Source organism: Perognathus longimembris, chromosome 21, assembly GCF_023159225.1.
Source record: "Perognathus longimembris pacificus isolate PPM17 chromosome 21, ASM2315922v1, whole genome shotgun sequence".
In the NCBI taxonomy this organism is placed as follows: Eukaryota; Metazoa; Chordata; class Mammalia; order Rodentia; family Heteromyidae; genus Perognathus; species Perognathus longimembris.
This window is the reverse complement of record NC_063181.1, coordinates 25,850,648-25,874,578: the sequence shown is the minus strand read 5'-3', so window position 1 is coordinate 25,874,578 and position 23,931 is coordinate 25,850,648. Positions and strand designations below refer to the sequence as shown.

The 23,931-nt window shown below is 38.3% G+C and overlaps 1 long non-coding RNA gene across 1 annotated transcript; it reads left to right on the top strand.

Moving 5' to 3' along the window:
- Window positions 1-1,829: 1,829 nt before the first annotated feature.
- On the top strand, window positions 1,830-23,351 carry LOC125339667. Its single transcript, XR_007208579.1, has 4 exons — window positions 1,830-1,840; window positions 5,365-5,370; window positions 10,872-10,877; window positions 23,201-23,351. It is a non-coding gene; the product is annotated as an uncharacterized LOC125339667 (long non-coding RNA).
- The last annotated feature ends 580 nt before the right edge of the window (window positions 23,352-23,931 follow it).

Genomic DNA, 23,931 nt, shown 5'->3' with positions numbered 1-23,931 from the left:
AGATATCTACCCAGCTAAAAGATTTAAGAGACAGCACTTAAAACTAAAATAATGAAGTGAAGAAGTCCATGCAGGACCTAAGAGAAAATTGAAGCAAAGGCATGGAAATCATCAGGAAAGACCAGTCAGAAGTAAAAGTGATTCGAAATCAAGTAGCTAGCCTACAGTCCCGACTAGATGAAGCAGAGGATTGAATCTCAGGAGTTGAAGATTCCCTGGAATCTATGGCGAAAGATCTAAAAACAAGACAAAACCAATCCAATTGACAAAACGGATCAGACCAGGAGCTCCATGACACAATCAGGAAGCCCGATTTAAGGCTAATAGGTATTGAGGAAAACGAAGAGAAAGAAGTGAATGGAATAGGCAACCTATTTAACAGAATATTAGCCAAGAACTTTCCTAATATCCAGAAGGATAGGCCTATACTGATACAAGAAGCATTAAGAACCCCAAACCGAACAGACCAGAATAGGACATCCCACCGACACATTGTGATCAAAACAGGATCACAAGAGTCCAAGGAAAGAATCCTTAAAGCTGTTAGGGAGAAGAAATTAATTACATATAAAGGAAAACCAATCAGAATTACCTGACTTCTCAGCAGAGACCATGAAAGCAAGGAGAGCCTAGAATGAGGTATACCAAACCCTAAATAAAAATAACTATCAACCAAGAATATTGTACCCAGGTAAACTCCCATTCATAGTCAAAGGTCAAATAAAAGTCTTCCACATTAAGGAAAAACTGAAACAATATATCTTCACCAAACCAGCTTCACAGAAAATCCTCAAAGATGTACTATACACGAAAAATAATCAAGATCACAAAACAGAGAAATGAGCCTTAAAGATAAAATCAGAATTAAATGAATTAGAGACAAAAAAAACACCATCGAAAGAATCAACAAAACAAAGAGTTGTTTCTTTGAAAAAAATTAACAAGATAGACAGACCCCTAGCAAACCTGTCCAAAAAACAAAAGCAGCACACTCAAATAAACAAGATCAGAGAAGAAACAGGTAAAATCACCACAGAAACAACCAAAATTCACAACACAATAAGGGACTATTTTGCAAACCTTTATGCCAACAAATTCAAGAACCTGGAAGAAATGGCTGATTTCTTAGAAAAAATTGATATACCCAAAATCAACCATGAAGATTTAAACCTTTTAAACAGACTCATATCTAGCATTGAAATAGAAATGACAATAAGTGATCTCTCATCCAAGAAAAGCCCGGGTCCAGACGGATTCACAGCAGAATTCTACAAGTCCTTCAAAACAGAACTCACACCAATATTTCTCAAACTCTTCAATGAAATTGAAAGAGAAAGTTCACTACCAAACACATTCTATGAAGCCAGTATACCCCTCATCTCAAAACCAGGCAGGGACTCATCATGGAAAGGGAACAATACACCGATTTCCCTGATGAACACAGAGGTAATAAATTGTCAACAAAATTCTGGCCAATCGACTTCAACAGGTCATCAAAAAAATCATACACTATGATCAAACTGGATTCATCCCAGGGACGCAAAATTGGCTCAATATATGCAAGTCAATTAAGGTAATCCACCACATCAACTGGAGCAAGGTAAAGAACCACATGGTTATATATCTGGATGTGGAAAAGTTGTTCAATAAAATCCAGCAGCCATTTATGGAAAAAGCCCTGGAAAAATTGGGATTCCAAGGAACACTCCTGAATACAATAAAAGCCGTTTATGACAAACCAACAGCAAGCATAATTCTAAATGGTGAAAATCAAAAGCCCTTCCCTTTAAAATCAGGAGCAAGTCAGAGATGTCTGCTCCCTCCCCTCCTCTTCAACATAGTACTAGAATTCCTAGCCAGAGAAATAAGGCAAGAAGAAAACATAAAGGAGATCCAAATAGGAAAAGATGAAGTTAAACTTTCTCTCTTAGCAGATGACATGATCCTATACCTCAAGAACCCCATAGACTCTACTCCCAAGCTACTAGTGCTGATCCAAATTTTTGGCAATCTTGCAGGATATAAAATAAACCCTCAAAAATCAACGGCCTTATAAATGCTAATGACCTGAAGACCGAGGCTGAAATCAGGAAAGTAACTAAAGAAATGAAAGACCTCTGTGATGAGAACTTTAAAAACATGAAAAATGAAATTAAGGCAGAACTAAGGAAATGGAAAAACCAACCATGCTCCTGGATTGGGAGCATTAATATAGTCAAAATGGCAATATTGACAAAAGCTATCTACAAATTCAATGCAATGCCCATCAATATCCCAACACCATTCTTTAATGAAATAGAGGAAAGCAATCCAGAAATTCATATGGAACAATGAAAAACCTCGCGTAGCAAAAACAATCCTAAGCAGAAAGAACAGTTCTGGAGGAATTACAATACAAAACTTCAAACAGCTTGGTATTGGCAAAAGAACAGGCCTTAAGACCAATAGAAGAGAATTAAAGACCCAGAAATTAACCCACAGAACTATGCCCACTTAATCTTTGATAAAGGAGCTAGAAAAATAAGATGGAAGAACGGTAGCCTCTTTAACAAATGGTGCTGGCAAAACTGGTTCAACACCTGCAACAAACTAAAACTAGATCCTTATATATCACCCTGCACCAAAATCAATTCCAAATGGATCAAAGACCTCAAAATTAAAACAGATAACCTGAAAACACTAGAAGACAGAGTAGGAGAAACACTTGGGCTCCTTGGCACAGGATGGAACTTTCTTAACAAAGACCCAGAAAGGCTACAAATCAAAGAAAGGTTAGACAAATGGGACTGCATCAAACTGCAGAGCTTCTGTAGGGCAAAGACATAGCTCACAAGGTGAACAGAAAGCCTACAGATTGGGAAAAGATCTTTACCGTCCATACAACGGACAAAGCAGGCAAACCTAAAAAAAATTAAATTCTTCCAAAACAAAACTGCAAAGAACCACCAACTCCCTCAACAAGTGGGACTTAAAAAGAGACTTCTCTGATGAGGTAATGAGAATGGCCAAGAGACATATGAAAAAGGGCTCTACATCACTGGCCATGAAAGAAATGCAAATCAAAACAACATTGAGATTCCATCTCACCCCAGTGAGAATGTCCTTTATCAAGAAAACTAACAATAATAAATGTTGGAGAGGATGTGGCCAAAAGGGAACCCTACTTCATTGTTGGTGGGAATGTAAACTGGTTTAGCCACTCTGGAAAGAGGTATGGAGATTCCTCAGGCTAAACATAGAGCTCCCTTAGGACCCAGCAGCCCCACTTTTGGGCATCTCCCCAAAAGATTATAAGCAAGACCACACTAAAGCCCCCAGCACAACAATGTTCATCACAGCACAATTTGTCACTGCTAAAATATGGAACCAACCCAGATGCCCCTCAGTAGACGAATGGATCAAGAAAATGTGGTACATATGCCCAATGGAATCTTATGCCTCTATCAGAAAGAATGACATTGCCCCATTCGTAAAAATATGGAAGGACTTGGAAAAAATTATACTAAATGAAGTTAGCCAGACCCAAAGAAACATGGACTCTATGGTCTCTCTCATAGGGAATAATTAACACAGGTTTAGGCAAGTCACAGCAGAGGATCACAAGAGCCTAATAGCTATGCCCTCATGAATGCCTAAAATAATGCTAAATGAAATGAACTCCATGTTATGGAAACAAGTGATAAATCACTGTTGTAATTACTTTCAACATGCATGTGAAACCATAACTTCTATTGTTGATGATCCTCTTGTATCCCCTTCCTGTGGTTGTACCTGCACTATCACTGTATCTTATCTGAGTACACTGGAAACTGTATATACTGGTATTAGAGTTAGAAAAGTGGAAGGGAATACCAAAACCGAGAGACACGAGATAAGAAGACAAACGAATATAAAAGCAATGGTTGCAAAACTGTTTGCTGTAAACCAACTGAACAACTAATGGGAGGAGAGGGAAAGGGGGAGGGGGAGGGGCAATGAGGGAGGAGGTAACAAACAGTACAAGAAATGTATCCAATGCCTAACATATGAAACTGTAACCTCTCTGTACATCACTTTGACAATATATAAGATAAAAAATAGAATTTCTTGTTTTTTCTCTCTATATATCTATATCTATATGTAAATATATACATATATTTAAATATAATTTTACATGTACATATATAAATATATTCGTATATAAATATATATACATATAGGCATATAGTCTACCAATATAGAGGACTTATGGTTGCTGGTATTGCTTGCTCATAACTGGTGCTCTGCCACTTAAGCCACACCTCCAGCCCAGGTTTTTGCTAATTATTTTGGAAATAGAGTCTCAAAGACATTTCTACATAAGATATCAGCAATGTTGTTATCTGTGGACTATCCTTTGTTCATTATTTCTACCCCTGTATTACAAGACTGTACTGTAATTTTGCATTTTCATATTGGTTAACTTGCTTCCTAATAATTTCTGTGTTTCATTTTCTTTCTATTACAGGACTTTCAGAAAACAATATCTATATCCAAGTCCCATTCAACTTATGTGGTGTCTTCAGTGTATGTCTAGGCTGAGATGTTTGCCTTGTGATCAAGTACAAGTATCATTTAATCTATTACTAATTATTTTTTAAAAGAAACTGATTTCATTTAAAAATATTCTTCGAGTTTTCTTGCTTCTGCTGTGAGAACCCTTGACGACCTTACTGCCATTTGCATAAGAGAAGCCTTGATCACACACCTGCACTAAGCTCCTTGCTCTTCATTGGCTACATGTGTGCTTTTGTCAATAGTGCACAAGTGACAAATAGGCAAAGCTGCATGGGTATTTGGAAGTTTATGGCTAAAAGGTTTACTGGAATACAAAAATCTATGAGTTAGATTCCTTTGATTTCTTTCCTTCCCTTCCTTCCATTTTCCCTTCTTATTTCCTTTCCTTTTCCTTCCCCTTCATTTCACCCTTTTTTTCCTTCCACCTTTCCACCATCTCTCTCACCTTCCCCCATTTTCTCTTTCTTATATGTGAGTGGGGGGAGTTTAAAAGTGCCTTCTGTAGATTTTTTTTTCCTTTTTCCTATTAAGCACTGAAATTAAGTACTAACTCATTTAGTGGAGTGCTATTTTCTGTCAGTTGCATAAAGTACTTAATTTTTCTGAGTCTAGTTCTTCATTTTAAGTAATGCTATCTCATTAGCAAAGCTAAAATAGAGCATAGGGATCCAGTCCTTGTTGATAGACTATCGTGGATGAAACTTCTAGCATCTCTTTGGCAGAAAATATCACTTTAAAAAAAAGTATATTCATAGGCAGAGTACGTACACAACCAACACAAAATTTTATTTATTTATTTTATTTGTTGTCAAAGTGATGTACAGAGAGGTTACAGTTTCATACATTAGGCCTTGGGTACATTTCTTGTACTGTTTGTAACCCCTCCCTTCTTTCTCCTCCCCCTCACCCTTTCCTTCTCCCTCCATGAGTTGTTCAGTTGGTTTATACCAAACAATTTTGCAAGTATTGCTGTTGGAGTAGTTTGCCTTTTTATCCTTTGTCTCTCAATTTCACTTTCCTAGTTCTAATACCAGTATATACAGTTTCCAATGTACTCAGATAAGATACAGTGATAGTGTGGGTAAAACCACAGGAAGGAAATACAAGAGGATCATAAACAATAGAAGCTACAGTTTCACATGGCATGCTGAAAGTAATTACAACAGTGATATAACAGTCATTTCCATAACATGGAGTTCATTTCACTTAGGATTATTTTATGCATTCATAAGGGTATAGCTATTGGGCTCTTGTGATCCTCTTAGGCTGTGACTTGCCTAAACCTGTACTAATTATTCCCAATAAGGGAGACCATAGAGTCCATGTTTCTTTGTATCTGGCTCACTTCACTTAGGATAATTTTTTCCAGGTCCTTCCATTACGAATGAGGCAATGTCATTCTTTCTGATAGAGGCATAAAATTCCATTGTGTATATGTACCACGTTTTCCTGATCCTTCCTCTACTGAGGGGCATCTGGGTTGGTTCCATATTTTAGCAATGACAAATTGTGCTGTGATGAACATTGTTGTGCTGGTGGATTTAATATGTTCTTGTTTGTGGTCTTTTGGGTAGATACTCAAAAGTGGGGCTGCTAGGTCCTAGGGGAGCTCTATGTTTACCCTTCTGAGGAATCTCCATACCTCTTTCCAGAGTGGCTGAACCAGTTTACATTCCCACCAACAATGAAGTACAGTTCCCTTTTGGCCACATCCTCTCCAGTTTTCTTGTTAAAGGAAATTCTTACTGGGGTGAGATGTAATCTCAATGTTGTTTTGATTTTCATTTCTTTTATTGCCAGTGATGTAGAGCATGTTTTCTTATGTCTCTTGGCCATTCTCATTTCCTCATCAGAGAAGTATTTTTTTAAGCCTTCAGCCCACTTTTTGAGGGTGCTGTTGGTTCTCTGTGGTTTTGTTTTGGAAGAATTTAATTTTTTTAGTTCTCCATGTAGCCAAAACAATCATAAGCAGAAAGAACAGTGCTGGAGGAATTACAATACAAAACTTCAAGCTGTATTATAAAGCTATAGCAATAAAAACAGCTTGGTACTGGCAATGGAACAGGCCTGAAGACCAATGGAACTGAATTGAAGACCCAGAAACGAACCCATAGAACTATGCCTACTTAATCTTTGGTAAAGGAGCTAAAAAATAGAATGGAAGAAAGATAGCCTCTTCTAACAAATGGTGCTTGCAAAACTGTTTCAACACCTGCAACAAACTAAAACTAGATCCTTATATGTCACCCTGCACCAAAATCAATTCCAAATGGATCAAATACCTTAAAATTAAAACAGATACCTGAAAAACACTAAAAGAAGGAGTAGGTGAAACATTTGGGCTCCTTGTCACAGGATGTAACTTCCTTAACAAAGACCCAGAAATGCTACCTTTCAAAGAAAGGATGGACAAATGGGACTGCATCAAACTGTAGAGCTTCTGCAGGGCAATGGACATAGCTCGCAAGACAAACCGAAAGCCCACAGATTGGGAAAAGATCTTTACTGGCCATACAACGGACCAAGGCCTCATATCTAAAATATATGGAGAACTAAAAAAATTAAATTCTGATACAAAATGTTAATACTATGGAAATGTTCTTGTATGTCCTTGAATCATCTATTTATAGTGAGTTGCCAAACATTGACAGAAAAATAAAGGTGGCCTTAAAGACTATACTGTCTATTTACTTAGGCACCCAAAGTACATTTTATAAATCAGTTAATAATATTTATATTAGTATCTTCCTTCTCTCAAATATATATATTTTTCAATATACGTATTTATGCACATTGTGTTTGTCTATTATATATATATTAATTTAAGTGTAAACAAAATGAATATTACATGGACACATCCAGCTGGTGCCTAATCATTTGTAGGAAATAAAGTAACTGAAAATTTACTCTGAAAATGTCTCAGGTATTATTTTATTTCTCTAACCTTTTATGAAATTTTCTCTCTAGACATTTAAGTTTACATCTCATTTGACATTTTTGCCATTTTCTTATCTTAAAACTCTCTCTTTCCAAAAATGCTTCCTTGATTGTTTTGCCTCTATTCTCATAAGGCACCATTTTTTTTCTATTTTCCTTGCTGAGACCATATCTGCTCCAACCTCTTAATATTGGGTTTTCACAGGATTGTTGGCTGGACCCTCTCAACTTCTTTAATTGTATTATCTCATAACGTGATCTTATCTGCTCTTGTTTCTTTGGTGAGCCACTTACATATGATTGACATTGACAGTGAAATCTGTAAAGCAGCCCCAATGTATCTATTGAACTTTAAATATATAGAAACACAAGCTACATATTTGACTATGTTGGTTTGAATGCTTAACCTGACATATCTAACACATCTGAAACACTCTAGGTCCTTATTCAAAGAAACAGTTCTTCTGATAATTGTCTCCAGTACATTTATACAGCATTATGCACCTGGTGTAAGCTCACAACAATTGATCCATCCCAGTGTTTATCTTTCTTCACCCAACATCTCCACAGTTGCAACCAAGACTTCTCTATTATTCAACAAAGAAAATTCGGATACATCTACAATCTACAGAATGTATTTTTCACTCAAGGCTATGGTGTTGAAGTTTCTTATCTATGCTACTGTAGTAATCGATTATTTCAGTTTATTATGGTCAATTTCTACCTTAGAATCAGGGCACTACAGAGACATATTTTTGCATGAACAGCCTTGAAAAAGGGCATTTCACACTTGACTGAATCATTCCATGGTTTCCCAATTCCAATGGGAAAACATCTGTTTTTGACTGATTTTCTCACTCTCCTTGATTCTGACGATTACAGATTCACCCATTGGATTTGACAGTGCTATTTCCTCAAACATAAATTATCACACACACACACACACACACACACACAAACACACACACATCTATATACCTATGTTTATATACAACTCTTTCTTGTGATCTTGGCTCAAATGTTAAATGTACAAAGAGACTTTCTCCGATTGGCCATCAGTGCCACTTTGTCTACAAATTTGTTCTTTAAATTCTTTATCTAAAGCATTGGGATGTGAGTTTCCTTATCATTTATTTTTATGAATTATATTTATTGTTCTTCTTACTCTTTAATTACACAGGCTTCATGGAAACACCAACCAGTATGTTTTATGTGTGTCTGTCTCTGTATAGATCAATGCCCAAGCATATGATTAGAAAGAGATGAGCAATGAAAAGGGATGCTCTCGGATATTGCTGGGAGTATAGAACTGAAAAACAACAACAACCACAAATATTGACATTGTCTTCAATCAATGAAATTATTGGTTATTTTCAAGCATAAGACCCTTAATACTGTGGTTGCATCCTATAATCATGACTTTAAAATAAAGTTATTCACCATTTTACATAAATCAAAAGTATATTTTTAATATTGCAATAATGGGTCTATCTTTAAACACACTCACTTCATCTGCTTCCATAGTTATCCCTCAACATAAATAGCTAGACTGTTATTCATGTATTATTAAATAATCCAGTCTGGCACAATCAAAACAAAAAAAATATACACTTAGAATTGTCCATGATTTCTGATCGATAATTTCTATACTTTTATTCAATATAGATTCAATATAGATTATCTTCCCATCTATAGAATGGTGCATGACAATATTTATCTATAAGTTTATTTGTATTATAAGAATAATTATGATAAATATTAACAAATAAAAAGAACTTTATTTTTTAAAGTTATGGGGCCTGGGCATCGTCCTTGAGCTCTTCAGTTCAAGGCTCAGGCCCTACCACTTTGAGCTGCTTCTCTATTTCTGGTAGTTAGTTGGAGATAAGAGTCTCATGGTCTTTCTTATCTGGGTTGGTTTTGAACCGTGATCCTCAGATCTCAGCCTCCTAGGTGGCTAGGATTACTGGCGTGAGCCACTGGCACCAGGTGTAAAGAACTTGACTTATGGAATTGTAATCATTTTGAACAAATAATTAATACAATTTAATATAAAATGGAAAGAAGTTGAAATATAAAAATACTCCACAGTTATACATAATCAGCAAAGTAGACATGCCTAACCCAAGTACTGGCTGGATGAACAAATTTGAGTACTGACATGCAGATGGAAAAAAGGGAAGTGAAGGACTTATAGACTTTAAGAAAATCCTCTAGAGTTTTGTTACTTACCAGCCTTTCTATGTTATGTGTCCAAGTCAGTGCTGTGCCTTACATGCCTCCCCTTGTGCATCAGGTTATATTGTAATGTATCCAATCCCAACCCAACAACTATGAATGCTACTGAGAACTGGATTTATTGTAGAAAACAAAAAAGGAAATAAAAAGAAATCTGGCATATCATTACCAATGAGATTATGTTTCATTTGTATATTCCTCTGAACCATATTTGATGTGTCTTTAACTATACAGTATGCTTACAAATTTTATTAAGCCTTTTAATTAAGAAGTAATTCTGAGTTTTTTCTGTTTTGTATGTAGTTTTCACAATCATTTCTTTTTTTCACAATGTTATTATTTTTATTTTATTAATAATACAAAGTGGATTTCAGTCACTTTTTTATTTTTTATTATCTTAAGTACTTGTAAAAAAGAGTTGCCATTTAACAAAGCAGTTTATGAATATGACATATATAAAATGTCATTATGTAAAATTAACATATTGTCACATAGTTTATGCTATTTAATGTATTTTAAATTCCTTACATTGTATAACTAGTTTCATGGGCAATACCTTTTTCCTCATTTGCATTATTTTTCTGATAAAATAATCTAAGAAATAAAATGTCAATTTAAATTCCCTACCTTTTATAATATGGTGTGTGTGTGTGTGTGTGTGTGTGTGTGTGTGTGTGTTTGTGTGTGACAGAGACAGAGAGAAAGAGAGAGAGAGAGAAGAGACAGAGCATAGAAGAAGAAACCTGATTTCTTTTTTCAATTCAACTTAAAGCACACTTGGGCCAAAGTGATATATTAGTGACATATTAGTCCAACTGAAGTGGATAAAGTTATTTTTAATCATGTCAATGGACCAAGAAGACCCTTCTGTGAGGAGGCAATTGGAAGGATAAAGGCAGCTAAGGGCCTGATTCAAACAGCTAGCTAATTTCAGTCTCAGAGTACATTGAAATTGTAAAGTGCAGCAAAAGACAGTCAGGCCACCTGGTGCCCTAGGAGATCAGCTTCAGGTAGCCACCTTCTTTCCCCAAGGGAATTTAAAAGGTAAAGTGATATTTAAAAATGCTCTAGTCAAAACTGGGCTAAAGACAAGAGTCAAGTATTGAGTGGGCTCAGTTTAGCTCCAAGGGACTCCCACCCAGCTTTCTTCAACCCAAAAGTATTTGGTGTGCTAAAATGCCTTGCTAACACAAGCAAGCCCTTGTAAATGAGGCCAGAGAGTGCTAAAGCTATTTGTTAAAAGTTTTGTCTTGAGAGGAAGATGGCGCCGTCACAATAGGGAGGCACCCCAACTCGCTCCAACCGAATAGTGAGCTGGGAACTCCAGCACCCAACACCCCATCAAGAATTCAGCAAACTTGGGGCTGGGGATATAGCCTAGTGGCAAGAGTGCCTGCCTCGGATACACGAGGCCCTAGGTTCGATTCCCCAGCACCACATATACAGAAAACGGCCAGAAGCGGCGCTGTGGCTCAAGTGGCAGAGTGCTAGCCTTGAGTGGGAAGAAACCAGGGACAGTGCTCAGGCCCTGAGTCCAAGGCCCAGAACTGGCCAAAAAAAAAAAAAAAAAAGAATTCAGCAAACCCAACAATCAGAAGCAACAGAGAAACACAGGAAACAAAAAAGAACAAAAATGAGAAGAGCCTATAACCTGCACGGAGCCAGAAAATCTCCAGGGTATCCCCCCAGCAGAGCCCGGCCCTAACAGGGCCACTCTGGGAAAGGGGACCTAGTGCCAGTAAATGGGACCACAGACTGTCAGCGACCAGAGAAGCAACAGCCTAAAAGTCATGCCAGGAGTGCAGAGTCCAGACAGCAGGAGCTCCACGGGCCCCAGACAGAGCGCAGACTGACCGAGACAGATGATGGAGCGGGAACGGAGGTGTGGTACCAAAGGGCTGGGAGCAGACAACAATAGCAGGGGAACAGGGAGAGCCAGACAGTGAGAGCCGGGACTGCCACCACCAAATGACCGATTGCCACACCCCAGCACCTCAGCACTGAAAAGCCCACAGCAGCGCAGGACACACACACAATCCAGGACCAGTAAGTTCCCCATTGGCCCCCCCCAATGGGAGACCAGCTCAAGCAGAGACCCAAACCCTACAAAGAAGCTAGAACTCCCTCCCTCCCCAAGGGAACAAAGGAACCCCATATCTTGTGGCTCTAGGACCCTACAGCCTCTGGGAGGACATGGGAGCTAGCAGAGGCAGAGCAGTGCACAACAAAGTGACCGGGAAACACTTTAGGCCTTGGAATGCCACCTGAGACACCCTGGTCTGCATAGAGTTTTTGAACAACAGTCACAGGCTTTCTGGTGTGCAATTCCAGCCCAGCAGGGACAACTGGGCCCGAACACCCCCCCCCCCTCACAGCAGAGGCTCAGAGAGTCTGTGGGCACCAACCCACACTCAGACACTTGAACCTACTGGGCTCCACGCACACTGCCCCCCACAGCAGACTTGTGAGAAGGCACAAGCACCCTCCAACAACTCAGGACAGCACACCTACAAAGGAAGCACTTGAGTGCACAGGCACGTGCCCTCCGGAGGGCCAGCGTGGGTCAGCATGCTAGCCCTCCAGCAGGAGAATTTATTGCCCAACCCACCTTGGGAGCAAACAAGTGGGAAAGCTGCCCCCTCTGCAGCAGCACCCGCTCTGATGGGTGTACTCCGCACAGGTGGGCAGGGCCCCCTAGCGGCAGAGCCTGCTTGGATAGGCACACTTTGCACAGGTGCAGGGACCCCCAGTGGCAGCACCTGCTCTGGTAGGCACACTCTGCACAGGTAGACGGGCCACCCCTCAATAGCAACACCTGCTCCAACAGGAGCAATACATACTGGTGGGTGAGCCGCCTCTCAGTGGCAATTCTCAATCTGAGAGGTGAGCTCCTCTGACCACAGTACTGAGTGGGAAAAGAATCAAAGAAGAGAAAAGTCTCCATGCCAGGCTGAATCAGCGACCCACAAACCCCCATCAGGGGCACACTAGGGTCAGCACAACACAGCGGCAGGGCACAGTCCTGCAGAGAAAGACACAGAAGCTACCCACCCCCAAGTGCAGTGAGGGTGACCACCACGGCAACAACTGAGATGGTCACGCTCACCCATTTGGCAGTAAGGTTCAACAACCAAACTCAAACCCACAGCCAGGACACAAACAAGTATCCACTGATGGAACAGTGGGAACCAGCACAAAGCCAAACAAGCCAAGGTCGCCACCTACAGGTGTAGATCTCCAGATGTACAAATCACAAAGAAATATTACAAATTTCATGAAAGGTGAAGCCAAATCACCAGCTCCAAAAAGTAGTACCACTGAAGAAGAGAGGGAGAATAAAAACACAACTGAGGCTATCATAGCATAAATGATGGAAAACCTCAGGAATGAACTCAGAAAACAATTCCAGGAGTTTAGAATGGAAGTCTCAAAGGACCTTCAGGAAGTCAAGAAAGAAATGCAAGCAAAAATGGATACAGTGCACTCCTCCATTAAAGAAGACCTTCTCATCCTGAGAAGCAAAATGCATGAAAAAATAGATTTAAATGCAACTTTTTAAAGGAAGAAATTTCCACAATCAGAGCTGATCTGGCAACCAAAATAGCTTGCTGACATCCATAAACTCCACACTTGAAGCACATAACAAAGAATTGATCATATTGAATCCAGAATCTCTCTTTTGGATGACAATTCAGCTGATAAGGACCAGAAAATTACCACACTCCAAGAAACGGTTAAACTCCAGGGCAGACTAATCCAGGAGCTAGTGGACAAAGACAAGAGATATAATCTGCACATAATTGGAACAGAAGTAGGAGCAGAATACCAGAGCAGAGGGCTACAATGTATTTTCAATAGAGTTATCACAGAAAACTTCCCCAATCTCACAAGGGACCTCACCCAAGTAACCAAAGCCTATAGGATGCCTGGCAGACCAGACCCTAGAAAATCCTCGCCCAGGCACATAATAATTGAGACTTCAGATCTCAAGAATAAAGAGAAAATTTTGAATGCAGCCAAAACGAAGAAAGAGCTTTATTACAATGGAAAAAGGATCAGGATCACAGCTGACCTCTCCACACAAACCTACAACGCACGAAGAGCATGGAAGAACACAATCCAAGTCCTCCAAGCCAAAAATTTCCAACCCAGAATTAGATATCTAGCAAAACTAGAATTCACCTTCAAGGGAAAAACCAGATCTTTCCACAGCAAAGAGTATCTAAAGGAGTATGTGAATAAAAAACCAGAGTTACCACGAATTCTAAGGGGAGAACCCCACCCAACAGAAAACCTACAGGACCACAGACAGAAAGAGAAAGAAACTACAATAGCCAGAGCCCAACAGAAAGAGCAGCTAAATAAAGACAAGAAAAAAGGAGAGGAAAAACAGCCTAACAAGAAAATGGAAGGGGAAAAAGCACTTTTACCCTTGATCTCTTTGAATATAAACGGTATAAACTCTCCGATAAAGAGGAGCAGACTGACAGAGTGGATCTGCAAACAAAAAGTTGCCATCTGTTGTCTTCAAGAGACCCATCTTGCAGGAAGGGACAAAAACAGGCTCTGAATGAATGGATGGAGCAAGATCTTTCAAGCAAATGCACCTACCAAAACGGCAGGAGTAGCCATCCTGATATCAAACAAGCTGGACGTCTCATTAAAATCAATTCAAAAAAACAAAGAAGGGCACTACATTTTAATACAAGGAATAATCCAGAATCAAGACATCACGGTGATAAATTTATACACACCAAACAAAAGAGGCCCTACATATGTCAAGCAAATTCTCACAGAACTACAGAACAAAATAGACCCAAACACAATCAGAGTTGGAGACTTTAATAATCCACTTTCTCCAAGAGACAGATCTAACACCCAGAGGATTAGCAAGGAAGCTGAAGACCTATGTAACACTGTATCCCAAATGGATCTGATAGATCTGTACAGAGTCTTTCACCCTACAGAGACACATACACATTCTTCTCAGCAGCCCATGGAACATACTCCAAAATAGACTATGTCATAGTCCACACAAAGAACCTCAGCAAATACAAAAGTATTGATGTCATCCCATGTATTATATCTGACCACAGTGGATTAAAGGTAACCCACAATAACAAAGGATACAACAGAGGCTATACAAATATTTTGAGGCTAAACCCCTCACTGTTATCTAACACTTAGGTCACAGACCAAATTAAGGATGAAATTAACAAATTCATTATCCACAATGACAATGAAAGTACATCACAAAGACACCTATGGGATACAGCTAAGGCAGTACTGAGGAACAAGATCATTACCCTCAGCACTCACATTAAAAGAATGGAGGCAGAGCAGTTGAATAACCTCACGATGAAACTAAAACATCAGGAGAAACAAGAAATGATCAAATCTAAAGTGACTAGGAGGAGAGAGATCACCAAGATTAAAGAAGAGATAAATCTCATTGAAAATAGACTATTCAACAAATAAATAAAACTAAAAGCTGGTTCTTTGAGAAAATAAATGAAATTGACAGACCCCTTGCAAGACTGACAAAAAAAGAAGAGAAGTGACTCATATCAAAATCAGGGACTCCACTGGAAAAAGTACAACAAATACACACGATATTCAAACAATCATAAAGAACTATTTCCAGAACCTCTACTTACTAAAAAACAATAATTTTACAGATATGGATCAATTATTACAGAAGTATAAACTGACCAAACTGAACAAAGAAGAAATAAATCAACTAAATAAACCAATAACTTACAGCGAGATACAGGGGGTAATCAAGAGCCTCCCAACAAAGAAAAGCCCAGGCCCAGATGGATTCACCAATGAATTCTATAAAATCTTTAGTGAGGAGCAAATATCAATACTCCTCAAAATCTTCCACGAAATAGACACAGAGGGGAAATCCCAAACTCATTCTATGAAGCTAATATTATACTCATCCCCAAACCAGGCAAACACCCAACAAAAAAAGAGAACTACAGACCAATATCACTAATGAACACAGATGCAAAGCTCCTCAATAACATATTAGCTAACAGGATCCAAAAACTGATCAAGAAAATTATACATCATGACCAAGTAGGCTTTATCCCCACAGACACAAAGATGGTTCAACATCCTTAAATCAATCAATGTAATTCACCACATCAACAGAACTAAAATCAAGAATCACATTGTTTTCTCAGTCGATGCCCAAAAAGCCTTTGACAAAATACAACACCCATACTTATTAAAAGCTCTGGAGAGAATAGGAATAGATGGAACATTCCTGAAAACAATAAAAGCCATATACAACAGACCAACTGCTAATATCATATTAAATGGGGAGAAACTAAAATCATTCACCCTAAACTCAGGAACAAGAAAAAGATGCCCACTCTCCCCGCTTATTTTCAACATAGTGCTGGAATCCCTACTCATAGCAATAAGGCAGAGGAGGGCATCAATATGATCCACATTGGCAAAGAAGAAATCAAACTATCCCTATTCACAGATGACATGATCTTATATCTGAAGGACACAAAAAACTCAGTCCCCAAACTCCTACACCTAATAATCCATTTTGGCAAAGTAGCAGGGTACAAAATCAATCCACAAAAGCCAGCAGCTTTTCCGTACACCAGCAATGTACAAGCAGAAAAGGAAATTATGGAAATAATACCATTTCGAATAGCTAAAAAAAGAATAAATTACCTAGGGATCAACCTAACCAAAGACGTGAATGACCTATTTAATGAGAACTATAAAAATCTAAAAAGGGAAATCAAAGAAGACACAAGGAGATGGAAATACCTCCCATGCTCATGGGTTGCCAGAATCAATACAGTGAAAATGGCCATATTGTCCAAATTGTTATACAAATTCAATGCAATCCCCATCAAGAACCCAGTTACAGGGCTGGGGATATAGCCTAGTGGCAAGAGTGCCTGCCTCGGATACACGAGGCCCTAGGTTCGATTCCCCAGCACCACATATACAGAAAACGGCCAGAAGCAGCGCTGTGGCTCAAGTGGCAGAGTGCTAGCCTTGAGTGAGAAAAAGCCAGGGACAGTGCTCAGGCCCTGAGTCCAAGGCCCAGGACTGGCCAAAAAAAAAAAAAAAAAAAAAAAAGAACCCAGCTACATTCTTCACTGAAATAGTGAAAGAAACCCATAAATTCATATTGAATAGCAAAAGGCCTAGAATAGCCAAAGCAATTCTAGGCAAAAAAAAAAAGGAGTGCAGGAGGTATCACAATACCAGACTTCAAGCTCTATCATCATGAAAAAAACATCCTGGTATTGGTATAAAAACAGACCAGAAGACCAATGGAATAGAACTGAAGACCCAGAAATAAAACCGCACTCTTACAGTCAGCTGATATTCGACAAAGGAGCTAAAGACATACAATGGAAAAATCATAGCCTCTTCAACTACTGGTGCTGGGAAAACTGGGCAACCATATGCAGAAAACTCAAAGTACACCCTAGCCTATCACCATGCACAAGATCAACTCAAAATGGATCAAGGACCTCAACATCAGACCTGAATCCTTGAAACTACTGAAGGACAGAGTAGGACAAACGCTAGAATTTATAGGCACAGGAAGGAACTTCCTGAATAGAGTCCCAGGGGCACAACAGATAGGGGAGAGACTCAACAAATGGGACTACTACAAAATAAAAAGGTTTTGCACAGCTAAGGACATAGCCACCAAACTAGAAAGACAGCCAACCATATGGGAAAGGATCTCTACCAGCACAGCAACAAAGGCCTAATATCTGTCATCTACAGAGACCCCAAAACCTAAGCCCCTCCAAGCCCAGTAAACCAATTAGGAAATGGCAAAGGAGCTAAAGAGAGACTTCACAAGAGAAGAGATAAAAATGGCAAAGAAACATATGAGGTAATGTTCAACATCCCTGGCAGAAAAGGAAATGCAAATAAAAACAACCCTTAGATACCACCTCACTCCAGTTAGAATGGCCTATACTCTGAACTCAGGCAACAACAAATGCTGGAGGGAGTTCGGGGAAAGAGGAACCCTTATCCATTGTTGGTGGGAGTGCAAATTAGTACAACCACTTTGGAGAACAGTGACGGTTCCTCAAAAAGCTCAACATAGACTTACCCTATCACCCAGCCATACCACTCCTAGGCATCTATCCTGAACAATATATCCCAAGATGTCAAAAAGACATCTGCACTTCCATGTTTATCACTGCACAATTCACAATAGCCAAAATATGGAAACAACCCAGATGCCCCTCCACAGATGAATGGATCCAAAAAGTATGGTAGCTATATACAGTGGAATACTCCATATCGATTAGAAATGGTGAAATATTGTTATTTGCAAGGAAATGGTCAGAACTTGAACAAATAATGTTGAGTGAGACAAGCCTAGAACACAGAAAACAAAGGGGCATAATCTCCTTGATATATGACTGTTAAGGTGTGGGGAGGTGGAGACAATAGAGACCAGGTCTGCGAAACCAAAAACTTCTTGTCAAATGGTATTTTCCACAGGTTTGGGTCAGCAACCCTACATTATGTAACTAAAACCAAACAACTACTCAACATATAAACGCCAAAAACAGACCTCTCAGTGAATCACAACAGCTCAAAAGCTATGTATGTACATTCATATAAGACAAGGATAAGCAAACTCTATTGTTGACATTACATTTAAATTCCTAGGTGAATTTCCTTTGGCGTAGGCCACGTGGCTACTGTATATGTTTTTGGTACACTGTGTAATGTATATATGTCTATCTGACCTAGGGAAGGGAAAGAAAAACAGGGTGTAAGATATCAAAGAAATGTACACATTGCCCTATTATGTAACTGTACCCCTTTTGCACAACACCTTGTCAAAAATTTGTTTAATTAATAAATTATAAAAAAAAGTTTTGTCTTAAATCTCAGTCATCTGCAAGAGTAACATTGGTGAAAATACCTCTTGCCATTTGAAAACGTATAGCCCATACTTATTCTGTGCACTTTAAGATCTTTTGTGTATGTGAGTTTATGCATGTGAGTGTGAACATGTTCAAGATTAAAACTGTCAGTGTGATGTAAAAATGGGTGAGTTTAAGTTTAAACTCTATTCTAGTGCCTATAAATAGAACAGACTGTGATTAAAGCTTTTGTGCAGGTAGTATATCTCCTGGTATTTTCACTTTTCTTACCCTTAGCCCACATATCAAATAAAGGGACTGCTTAGTCAACAATCAGCATATCGAAGGGTTTTGGTATTTATTGTCAAGTTGTTCCATGGTAGTTGTTAAGATGCAGAAGAAAATATCTGTTATGTAGTGCCTTCCCAACATTCTCTTTCTAGCTATAATTGAGAAGTAGGTCAACGTGATGACCGATCCACGTTTTTTGTTATGATTATTTATCTGTCATTATTTGTATGTCATCTTTCAAAATCAATTAGAAAAAAAGAGCAAATCATTAAGTTAAAGCTTCTTAAAATAAAAATGAATACTGGAGAAACTATTAGACTCTAACCTTAAATCTTCAATTGGCATAAGAATAAGATAATTAAATACTATCTGGTTTCACTGAATTCAATAATTATAGGTGGCATGTACTTTGTTGTCACATAATCTTTCAGTTCTCTAAGTTTCATGTCACTGTGCCATCTTTGGTTAGGCTTTCCTACAATAACATGTGCAGTAAAAGCACCTACCCAGGTTAGACTTGAGTGGAAAATTCATAATGCTTACTCTATAGCACAAAAGGGAAGCCACCTTAGGATAGATGTCCAGTTTGGGCTGTCATAAAGTATCAGTCCTGAAGTTTAGGTGCCCAGGGTTGTGATTTCTATTTGGTATATGCTCCTCATAATATTGCTCTCGTGGATGGAAATGTCTCTAGAAAGATATGTAACTGTGTCTATATTTGATCAACCAGTTGTTCACTGTGATCCAGTTTGATCTCGCCCCCAAGGACACAATAAACAGGACCAGCCCAGCGCTGGTCACTTTGCTGAAATGGAGCATGCTAAGCTTTTGTTCTAATCAGCTTGAGATAGTACTCATTGTGGAATATTTCTGAAGTATCAGGTTAACTCTTTATCTTTCAAAATACACTGTGCTTCATTTTGTAAATTGATTTTAATTCACCTTATTCAATTATTCACTCATGAATCTATAGCCATTCCTGACAGCAACAAATATCAATATCCTGTTCTCCTTTATACAAAATAAGTTCTTTTCCCATATATATGTATACATATGTATACATATATACATATATACGTATACGTATATGTATATATGCATACATATACGTATATATGTATATGTATATATACGTATATAAGTATATACGTATATATACATATGTATATGTATATGTATATATTTACTTGTTAAATAGCACATTACCGGTTTTTGGAGCAATTCAGTTGATCCACATAGTGAAAATATTCAGTATATATTGGAGGATAGGAATATTGGTGTTGACTAAAATAAACTTCTTTGATAATTTAATGAAAAAAGTATGTATATATGTGAAAAATATATATGTATGTACACACATGAGTATTTATTTATAAGCACACATTAAATATAAGCATTTCACATGTATATACACACACATGATTACAGATATGTTCATCATCATCAAGATGGTAGGTTCACTACAGACACTTTGGAAAACAACTTGGAATATTCTCAAAAAGTTAAGTATATAAGTCAGCAATTCACCTAAGATTTTGTCCAAGAAAAGTAAAATATACATCCACACAAATATTTGTACATACATGCTCATAACAGCATTCATCATAACAATCCAAATCTAGGAACAACTTAAATGTCCAGCTATGAGTAAATTGATGAACAAAATGTGGGATGGTTCTGTACAATATATTCATCTAACTACTTTCTGAACACAACAAGGCTAACACACACACACACACACACACACACACTCAAACACAAATGATAATGAGAATATGGCATAGATGATATGTACCCACAGATACATACACACTTACATACCCACCATATAAAGACATACATAGCACATATGTTCATGCACACACAAAGCATACTACCCACACAAATACACACATTGACACATATGCACACATATACCCCCACACAGATATGCATGCACACATGCAATGCAAATGCATTTATACACATGTACAGGCATTCTATGTGCATGCATAAACACAAAGAAGAATGAGGCATTATCTAGCATTGCTCATATACCATCTTCTCCATGTCATCCTACTTTCCCACTCTGTGGTTGATCAGCACATACTTAGCACCTCAAATCCACTGTTGTGAGAACAGCATTTAATGTCTGTAGTTATTTCTCTCCCATCTGACTTTACTTTTTTCCCTAAGCTCTCCCTAATCGAATCTTGCCAGTTCTTTTTGGTTTCTTCCAAGCTCTGAACCCCCATCTCCATGAGCTTAGCATCAAGCTCTCGCCTGCTTTCCATCAATCATGTCCTATGTGTCTGCTTTGGTAGAGACCCACAGTTCTGGTCCAGCACATTCCATGTTGACCTTGGTGTCTGGCTCTTCCTCATCCTGTATCATTACCTCTTCACCTCTTCAAAGAGGACATTGCCTCACATGATACAACACATTTTTTATCTCTATATCCACTTTCTCTATATACAAACCACGCTATGTCATAACCACGCTCCATGTCATCTTTATTAAATGTCATCACAGAATTCAACACTGAATTTTGTTCATAAGAACATATGTTTTTGAGGTGCGCTTATGGCATCGAATGCCTCTATTGAATCTGAAATAGTTAGCTCTGCTGTAATACTTGATTTATGCCATCAGTCTGATGTATATGGCTGCTTGAATGACTACTGAAAAATATTACTTTCCTGCCATAAATAATTCTGTTCTTAATGCTAGATCTGGCACGACAGACAAAGGAAGTTTGAAGTTACAGAGGTTAGCAGCACAGTGAATAGACGGCTCTCTAGTACACCACAAGGCAGTACGGAATTTGCTGCCAGTGCCTTGTTTTTAAAATGCCATCAAGTTTAACATTCGCTGAGAAACTAATTATTCTCTAGTTTCACTGAGCTATTAAGGCAAGAAAAAAAAAGTCCATTGAAACTTCAGGAGATGAAATACTGTACTTTCAGAACTAGTTTGAAGACCTTGAAGACTCATAGTGGAAAACCATAAATTTATATCTGAAGAAAGGAGATATAGGAACTTTACTGAATGGGAAGTGAGAACATGAATTTAGGTCTCGGGAAAGATATAGGCTGGTTTCATAGAATTCTGCAAACTTTGCTTACAATCAGACTTTTCCTCCATATTTTTGGGAGTTCCATACCATTTGCAGATCCAGATCCTTGGTTTGAGGGCACGCAGTTAAGGCCTGTGCACTGAATCAAAGAATCTTCCAAACCAGTTCAAGGTGAGAAATGTTATAAAATGCACTGAGTAATAATTTCTCTATATTCTATCACTCAATGTCACTGATTATATAATAAGCCTGGAGGTGCAGAAAGGCTGGAGATACAGAGAAGGAGATCCTAAGGACCAATCAGTATATGAGACCCAATTTACTTGTAAAAGAAGAAAAAACAGAGCATGCTATCTACCTAACAAATGAAGGAAATCTTGTAAGTAACTGGGGTAATATCCTGAGTTTATATAAATAGTAGAGAAAATCATAAAGTGTGGTATTTTTGTGGGATCACTTTCAGAGACTATAAGGCTTAAAAATCGGCAAAGAGGAACGTGGACTGGACTTACCATTTTCTGGGTAACTTTAAACAAGTCACTTCTTTGAAACCACAGGAAGATATTTGGACTGGAAAGACTTGGAAAACATTGAAAAGTAGGCTTCATCTCACAGATGCAGGGCTGGCTTAACACTCACAAATCAAAAAATGTAATTCACCACATCAACAGAGCTAAGATCAAGAACCACATCATCATCTTAGTTGATGCCCAAAAAGCCTTCAAAAAATACAATGTTACATATTAAAAGCCCTGGAGAGAATAGGAATAGAAGGCACATTCTTTAAAACAATAAAAGCCATATACAACAGACCAACTGCTACTATCATACTAAATGGGGAAAAACAAAAAGCATTTCCCCTAAAATCAGGAACAAGATAAGGATGCCACTCTCCCCACTTCTATCAGTATAGAGTTGGAATCCCTACCCATAGCAATAAGGCAAGAAAAGGGCATAAAAAGGATCCACATGGAAAAGAAGAAATAAAACTATCCCTATTCACAGGCGGCATGATCTTATACCTGAAAGACCAAAAAAACTCCTAGAACTAATAAACTATTTAGGCAAAGCAGCAGGTTACAAAATCAATCCACAAAAATCAGCAGCCTTTCTGTATACCAGCAATGTACAAGCCAAAAAGGAAGTTATGGAAACAATACCGTTTACAGTAGCTAAAAAAGAATAAAATACCTAGAGATTAACCTAACCAAAGATGTGAATTACCTATTTAATGAGAACTATAAAAATCTAAAAGGAGAAATCAAAGATAACACCAGAAGATGGAAAGATGTCCCATACTCATGGGAAGGCAGAATCAATATAGTGAAAATGGCTATATTGCCCAAAATGTTATACAAATTCAATGCAATCCCCATCAAAGTCCTAGCTCCATTCGTCACTGAAATAGAGAAAGCAACCCAAAAATTCATATGGAACAACAAAAGACCTAGAAGAGCCAAAGCAATTCTAGACAAAAGAAGCAGTGCAGGAGGTATCACAATAACAGATTTCAAGCTTTGTTATAGAGCCATCATAACAAAAACAGCTTGGTTCTGGCATAAAAACAGACCCAAAGATCGATGGAATAGGATAGAAGTCCTGGAAATAAATCTTCATACTTACAGTCAGCTGATATTTGACAAGGGAGCTAAAGACATACAATGAAAAAAAAACATAGCCTCTTCAACTACTGATGCTGGGAAAACTGGGAAGCCACATGTAGAAAACTCAAAGTGGACCCTAGCCTATCACCATGCACCAAGATCAATTCAAATAGACTAAAGACCTCAACATCAGACCAGAAACCCTGAAATTACTGAAGGGCAGAGTAGGAGGGACACTAGAACTTACAGGAATAGGCAAGAACTTCCTGAATAGAGTCTCAGGGGCACAACATATAGGGGAGAGACTCGACAAATAGGACCACTACAAAATAAAAAATTTCTGTACAGCTAAAGACATAGCCACTAAACTAGAAAGACAGGCAAC